This window comes from Tamandua tetradactyla, chromosome 14 (genome assembly GCF_023851605.1).
Source record: "Tamandua tetradactyla isolate mTamTet1 chromosome 14, mTamTet1.pri, whole genome shotgun sequence".
Taxonomy (NCBI): Eukaryota; Metazoa; Chordata; class Mammalia; order Pilosa; family Myrmecophagidae; genus Tamandua; species Tamandua tetradactyla.
Genome location: NC_135340.1, coordinates 12971516 through 12979948, shown reverse-complemented (window position 1 = coordinate 12979948; position 8433 = coordinate 12971516). Strand labels below are relative to the sequence as shown.

The following is an 8433-nucleotide window of genomic DNA, read 5'->3' as shown; positions in this document are numbered from 1 at the left end:
TATTATTATTGTGACATCTCAATATTAAATAGTGTTTGGGTTTGCCAATGCTGTCAGAATGCAATATACCAGAAATGGGTTGGCTTTTGTAAAGTAAATTTATTAAGTAACACTTCCCAGTTCTAAGGCCATAAAAAAAGTCCAAACTAAGGCATCCAAAGAAAGATACCTTGACTCAAGAAAGGCTGTTGGCATCTGGAACACCTGTCCGGTATCTGCTGGCCCTTTGCTTTCTGTGTTCAAACAGCTTCTCCGAGGACATTTTCTTCCTGCATCTCCAAGCATCTCTTTTCTAAATGGTTGCCTTTTAAAGGACTCCAGTAAACAGACTAAGAACCATCTTAATGGAACACATCTCCATAGAGACCATCCAATCAAAATCCCGCCCGCAATTGGTTGGGTCACATCTCCATGGAAACAACTTAATAAAAAAAGAGCCCACCCAAGCAATAGGTCTGCCTCCACAAGATTTGATTTGAATTAGAAGAACATGGCTTTTTCTGTGGTACGTAATGGTTTGAAACAGCAAAAGTAGAATGTTTGTTATAAGTTTTTGGTAGTTAACCTTTATCAGGTTAAGGAATTTTGAACCGATTACTAATTTTTGAGGAATACAATATGAATGGATATTGAAGGATGTTCTATTATATTTGTCTACTATATTAATCATGCCTTTTTAACATTTATATGATTAATATATGAGTAGATGTCGGAAAAAGCCCAGACTTGTCATAGTTCCCATCTTGGTCATGAGAAATGATGACCAGCAATTTTCCTTTCTAATACTTCATATAGCACACTTCTCTTGATGTATGGAAACATTTGTTAATGTCCCTCAACCTGTTCCCTATCAGAGCTGATATAAGATTTGCAATGTCTGCCCCTCAATTATTTAGTAGAATTTCTTTATAAAATAGAAAGATTTTTAAAATACAGATTTTAGATTTTATTTTCTTAAATTTATAGGATTTTTTTGAATTTTCTGATTATTCTAGACTTGAATTTTGTTTGATACAATTTTATTAGTGTACCATTTCTTCAAATAATTGATACTTACTGGAATAAATTTAGCCATTGCGTTGTCTTATCTTTTTAATTTTTGCTGTAAATTTGGTTATGTCCCTACTTTCTTTCCAGATACATTTATTTGAACCTTTTCTCTATTGTCTTTGGGTTGATCTTCCCAGAGCTATAGAAAGTTTATTAATCTTTTCAAAGAACCAGGCTCGGGTTAGATTTATCTTCTTATTGTGTATTATACATTATATAAATTTTATTTTTTTCTTGTTTACTTTCATTTGCTTTCTATTTTTTTTATTCTTCAGTCATTAGTCATTTTAGCATTTTTATTTTCTAATACATTTCATGTGATCTGTTTCTCACCAAATACAGATGTTGGCACATCCTATAAATCTTGACATATAATACCATCATTGCATTCAATTACAAGTATTGTCTTATTTTTATTATACTTTATTGACCTATGAAGTATTTGGAAGTGTTATTATTTATATCTGCTATTAATATCCTGTCATTCTTACTATCTCTGTTATCATTCGTATCTCTTCTTTATTTTTGTTATTCTTTAGTGCAGGTGAGGAAACCCTGATTGGAATTCTCTCTGCTTCCGGTATTTGATAAAACATATCTTCTATCCATTCTGGAAAATAATTACACACTTTTATCTTCTAAAATATTGCTTTACTTTAATATTTCTTTATCTTTTCTCTGAAAATGTAGTTAGAGCCTTTATCTTTCATGTCTCCCTTTCTTTGTCTCCTAGTGTTGCATTTGGTATAACTTTTTAGTTCTATCTTCCAGTAATTAAATCCTTCTACATGTAGGTCTCATTTAAAACATTATGTCATAGTACCTCTTTAAAAGTTACACTTTTAATCATTTCTGTTTATTTTGATAGTCTCCTATTTATATATTTTTACTCCCTTTTTACATATATCTATTACGTAAAGCATATACATAGTACACAACATTATATGCCCTCTATCTGATAATACTAATATCTATAACATTTTAAGATTCCTTTTTTTGTTTTTTTATTTTTATGAGTTGTGTAAATTCTACTTTGGCATTTACTCAGTGACTGGCTAATGGTAACTAACACCCAGGGGAGAATATTATTTTAATTTAAATCAAAGCCAAGTCTAACCTAGACAGATTTCTTATCTCTCTTTTTCTGAGGTTTGCAATGATTGTTTATTTTTGGTTTATAATCCAAATGGACTCAAAGATTATCCCCATTCTCACGGAATGGTCATTAAAATCAAACTTAAATTCACCTCACTGGTTAGTATTCTTAAGGTAACTTAAGAAGTCAGCAATCTCCTCCCTCCATTCCCTTTATTATTGGCTATAATTAGTTTTCTATTACTACTTTAATGACTTACCCCATTTTCTGTTCTTGGATAGGGCAAATCTATAATCATACTGCTCTGGAAGTCAGAGGTCTGCTGTCACCCTTGCTGGTCTATGATCATGATGTCACAGGAATACATTCCTTTCTGGGGTGTCTAGAGGAGAATCCAGTCTCTTGTCTTTTTTGTCCTCTGGAAACCACCAGCATTCCTTGGCTTATGACCCTCTTCCATCTTCAAGGCTGGCAGGATTGGGTCCCTATGGCCCCTCTTCTGTCATCACAATCCTTCCACTACCGTTGGAGAAGGTCCTCTGGCTGTCAGAGCTGTGTAATTAAGTTGGGCCCACCTGGCAATCCAAATCCAAATCCCTTTTCCAGGCCCATGGCCTTAATAATATCTATTAAGACCCTTTTGCTGTTTAAGGTAACATAGTCACATGTTTCAGGGAATGTGACATGGACAGATTTGGGTGTTTTGCATATTAAACCATCCTCAGGAATTCCCTTATTTTTTAATAGCTTATTCATACATTTAATAAGGAAATATTTATAACCATAGTTTTATATTGTTAGTAAATGGAATATTATAAGATATTCTGGCAAAATATCAGAAAGAGAAACTATTGTGTGCTTTCTAATGCCTCTACGTCCGCATCCACCACTCTATAACACACCATTCACAAAATGAATCTAAGCTGAGTTTATCAAGTAAATACTAGCGGAAAACCTTTGGTGATATGCATTTTAATTACACCAACAACACTAAACAGTAAGGGGTTTCCTTGTAGCATTCTAGTGAAAGCCTAAACCAAGAATATTCACAAGATTTTTTTTATTATTATTAAAGAAAAAAAAGAAATTAACACGACATTTAGAAATCATTCCATACTACATATGCAATCAGTAATTCTTAATATCATCACATAGATGTATGATCATCATTTCTTAGTACATTTGCTTCACAAGATTTTAATAATTCTATGTCCTTTTGAATATTGATCATCCGCATACCCCCTAAGAATTTCCTACATGCTGCAGAAGTATTTACACTGTATTCTAACTCATGCTAGTGCTACATGGGGACACAGCTGATCAAACAATGTCATTTTACTCTGATTTATGATCTATACATGCATGTACCATTTTTGTCATGTTGGAACTGCAGATGTGTTGCCTGAGATTCAACGAAATAATGCAAATCAAAGGAAAAACTCCACTGTTTTCTGACTACTCCAGGAATCAGCCAGAAAACACAGAGATAAAGTGTTCAGAATCAAAGAAGATAATCTTAAGCTTTTATATGCTATAAATTTGATATCTTTTCATGTTTTGGATTATAATTATGCTATATAAATAAATGTCATGATATTTGAGGAGATCAAAGATATTTGAGATATTCTTAGTGATCTAAAATAGCTACAGTAATTCAAGATAGAAGTTAAAAGAATTGAAAACTATCAATTAAATTTTGAAACTATAGAGGATATTGGAATGCATCTAGAGGCTAGTTGTAATGGGGAGAGAAGAAAACGTGGTGTGGCATTCAAATAAGAATACTCTTGGAGAGACAATAAAGAAATAATAAAATTGTGCATATGAAACATGCCAACAGGTCCCAGGCTCAATGTGAAGCTGAGGCACTGCGAATGGTTTCAAATTCCAATGTATATAACTATCATAAGTGATTGTTATAAATTGTCAAATAATTTGCTAGGGTTCCATCATGATAGATTATGTAATTAATTGGAAAACATTATTTCAATGCAAATAACTTTTATCACTGAATTTTATATCCAATGTGAATATTTATGAGTTAAATTAACTCTTCTTTTTTTTACTATAGAAGTAGAATTGTTTTCACTTTCTGTTTTAGTAGAGTTCTTTTTTTAAAGAATACGTGATTTTAATCCAAAAGGTTGACGTACCAGATATTGATTGTGTGACTAATTGATCTAGCAGTGGAAAGTAAAATTTTTCCAGCTGTGCAGTGATTAGAATCGATTTAGCAGTAGAACTCATAAAAGGATCAATAAAATACAGGGAAAAAGGCAATAACTGTTCTTAGAAAATATTATAATTCAATTAGAATAGTCAGCTCTACCTACCTTAATTAATCTAGTCAGCATTCAGCTGGAGACTGATATTGCTATTTTAGGCCGGTTGCTTGGAAACTCAAGCAGAGCTCTTAGAAAAAGCGTCATCCACTTTTAAATTTTTAGGTGGTGGTGGTAAATCCACTAAATTTTTCCATTTTACTTCCTTTCCTGTTAGATCCAAGTTCCTAAGAGTATGTGCTAAATAGCATGTTCGATTTAAGGTGTTAAGAACAACTGTTAAAAAATTAAAACTATAAACTGCACATTGTTCAAGGCATGCTATTTCAGAAAATTATAGTAGTTATTGAAAGATATTGCACTTACACGACATGTTCAACTCTTGTCCCAAATATCTCACCATAATATTCATAAATTTATGAAGTGTGTCTGTTATATTTCTTCCTGTTTATTATCAGTTAGTGATTATTTATTGTAATATGACTTCTTTGTAATAATAGTCTCTGTTCTTCCTCTACTCCCCAATTTTTTCTTCTCCTTTCAGTATTTTTCATCTGTTCTAATTTTCTATTTGATTTATTCTAATGTCTTATTATATTTATTTCATGATATTTTCAGTCTTTATACATTATTTAAACATTTTATTTTACTCTTAAAATGCTCAGATCTTTGATAAGTAAATTTGTCTTCAATATGTGTGAAATTATTTGCTCAAAGCACAAACTCTTAATGATGCTCACAATTCTTATAAACTCCCTTATTTCAAAAGTAATTTAATTTTATCAAAGTAGTCAAAGCTTATGGCAGAAGATACACTAGACTTGAGTAACTGATAATGAAATAAAAGAATTACCTGCCTGCCCAACCCCCGCTTACCCTGCTGATTGTTTGTAAAGTAAACGATGTTAACATTTTAGTCGTCTTTTGAAATTTGCCTCAATTTCAAAAATATTTCTAATATTTCTGCTTTTTATTTATACATTTTACATGTATTTTAAATTCCTATTATATAATTGGAAAATACAGCTCTCATTTACTGGTCTCATTTTGTCTTCCTCCTATCCCTTCAACACTTTATCTTTTATTTTTAATCCACAGTCACTATTACACTGTGTCAATGCAACAGTACTCACAGTGCTGGGTGTGCAATAGAATAAGAAAGTTGCTTAGAAAAGAAAATCAGCATTCTACATCCTTCATAGAAAAAGTCTTGTGTGAAAGCAATAATAACTGTGGGACAGAGCAGTGGGCTTATCGACAGAAAGCTGATTGGCATTCTGGCTAAGCACATTGCAGTTTGAGGACTAGCAAACGCCTGTGGGGACCACATTTTAAATAGCAATATTAGCGTGTTATAGTTTTGCTTCCTTTCTTACTGAGCCACCCCCGACCCCAGCCCTGTGAATTAATCAGTATTTCACTTATGCCTATTGACTCAGTTCACTTTTTAAAAGGCTCCAAAGCTTTAACAAATGTTTTTCCACACACTTAAAACTTCAATAATTAGTCAGTTCTGATTTGCTTTCAATAATTAGTCTTAACTCACAAGCATCTCTGGCCTCCTGCTACAATATGGATTGTGCAGCCTGTTGCAACTCTACATCCTGGAAATTTCATACTTTCCTATCCTTCTGTTGAATTCCTGAATCCTAAATCCTGTGTTTTGCTCTTTTTATATTTTCATTACTTCCCTCATTTTTCTGAATGACACAATCAATTTTGGAGACCTTATTAATTTGGCTGGGTATAGAACTGTTGGCTAACAGTAATAGTTCCTCAGAATTGTGAGGACTTATTTCCATTGTCTTTTAGCACACAACTTTTTTTTTTTTTTTTTTTTTTTTTTTTGCGTGGGCAGGCTCCGGCATGGCAGGCAAGAATTCTGCCTCTAAGCCACCATGCACGGCCCTGGCATAAAGCATATTTATGAGCTATTTGATGCTGTTCTGAATACTCTTTGTGTGTGCTTGTGTAAATGTTTTGTTCCCTTTGAGAGGTTTTACTTTTTAATTTACTTTTATCTTTATTTATTTTAATGTCTGGCTGTTCTTTCTTTTCCTCTGTTATCTTATCCCCTCTTCTTGTTTTGTGGACAAAATGCCTTCACAAAATGCCAATTATCGCTCTGGAGCTTTAAAATATTTCCTGGGTGGGTAACGGCAGCTCAGTCGCAGAGATCTCACCCTATTTCGTGAATTTTTATGTTTTTTCCTGAGTCTCCGCCAATTATTTTCTTTGTTTGTTTTAGTTTCGCTCTTTCATGAGGGAGATAGTTTCATGAGAGAGGTATTTTCCAAATATCCAGTTATCTCTGATGGAGTACTTCTAATTAAAAAGCAAGGTACTAATCATAGATTAGAACTGCTTTAGTTGTGGGCTGAGTTTACCAAGCACTTGGATTTACTATATATAAGGTGATTAGGAGGTGAGTCACGTTTTCCAATGAGATCAGCACTTTTTGGTCATTTCTGTTTACTTATTTAGTTTTAAAGAAGAATCTTCTGGTTCCTTGCATTTGGAATATACACTTGGCTACCAGAATTTTATGTACAGGACATGTGAAGTCTGCTCATTATGTACAATTTCACTTAATACCTGAATTTTTTGGTCTCCCATTTATCTTCAACCTTCCTTAGTATACAAGACATAAGGCTGCTTGTTCTGCTCACTAATAGTAAATTTCACGTTTCCTATGTTGTGACGCTGGGTGAGCTGGTGGGATAATAAGGTTCTGAGCTTCTACGGAGCATTCCAACTGCTTTGCAAGAGGGTTGGTGGCAAGCGGTTCTATCTGAATAGAAAACCTCCACGTGTTTTCTGAACTCATCACCTTTTCTGACTCCAGCCTTGCATAGTACTTGGAATTTCCAGTTGCCTAATCTTCAGGGTGTGGTGGGTGAAATTGCCTTCTTTTTCACTTGTCTCTCCCATAACGACTGCATAAGGTAACACATTTTCTTCCAACTGTTCCCTTCCCAAAATATACTGAAATCACACATCTACTATTTTTTCTCTTCTATTTTCATTGACATATCTATATACATATATATATAAGCAAACCTTCTTTCATCCTTTCTTACTGTCATGTTAGTAGGCTTTCGAAAGGGAAGAAAAGAATACATACAGTCATTCTGCCATCTTTTACTAATAGTCTTGCAAACATGTTTACATGATGGATTATGTTCAAAAGTTTACATTTATCTAACATTAGGCATAGTATTATTTATAGAATTGATTTCAAACAATAAAGTAAATTAAACCACGGTATAGAATACAGTGTCACTTCCAACTTTCTGGCAGTATGTACATTTAAAAATCACTGTGTATAGTCGTCACAAAATCATTAGGTATACAGTCTAATAATTATATGAAAACATTTTTTGGTTGAACTGGATGAATTTATTGAAGAATATACCTGTACATTGTGGCATATAATTCTATACAAGTACCTACACATAAAAAATACACACACCCATATACAAGCATATCATATTCCTTGTATTTGTTAATGAACGTTACTTTGAAAATTCCCTGACTTTTCTCTGATAACAAAATGCTTTTCAGTAGAAAAGGTGAGAGCTACTTATCTCTGCACAAATGTGAGAGAACTGTCACAGTAACTTACTGAATATATTACACGTTATTGGCTTAAAATAGAAATGAATTTTTTTTCTTGGCTTCAAATAGAAATGAAATTTAACTTGATTTTACATTGAGGGAGAGTGGATAGCCCAAGAACTAAGCAGAGTAGCGTCAATCAGTGGAAGAGCTAATCCTGGAATCCTTACATATTGATTTCTAATTAAGTACTGTTGTTTTCACCAAATATGGAACCCCTAATATGGCCAGATAACTTGAAAATTCCAGTGACACTACCCAAAGGCTTACTATAATGAAAGACAATTACAGGTATTTGAAGTGGACTGGGGAGAGGAAGATGATTCAGACAAAAATCCTATGCCTTAATTGCTTTCAATCAGATGTGAGGGAAATATTGGAAGAGAA

General features: G+C 33.2%; 1 long non-coding RNA gene across 1 annotated transcript in view; it reads left to right on the top strand.

Annotated features, from left to right (window-relative positions):
* Window positions 1-421: 421 nt before the first annotated feature.
* LOC143654807 (uncharacterized) overlaps window positions 422-8433 on the top strand; it is a 182633-nt gene continuing 174621 nt past the window's right edge. The window contains exon 1 of the long non-coding RNA XR_013161975.1: window positions 422-505. This is a non-coding gene — a long non-coding RNA (uncharacterized LOC143654807). The remainder of the gene's footprint in view (window positions 506-8433) is intronic.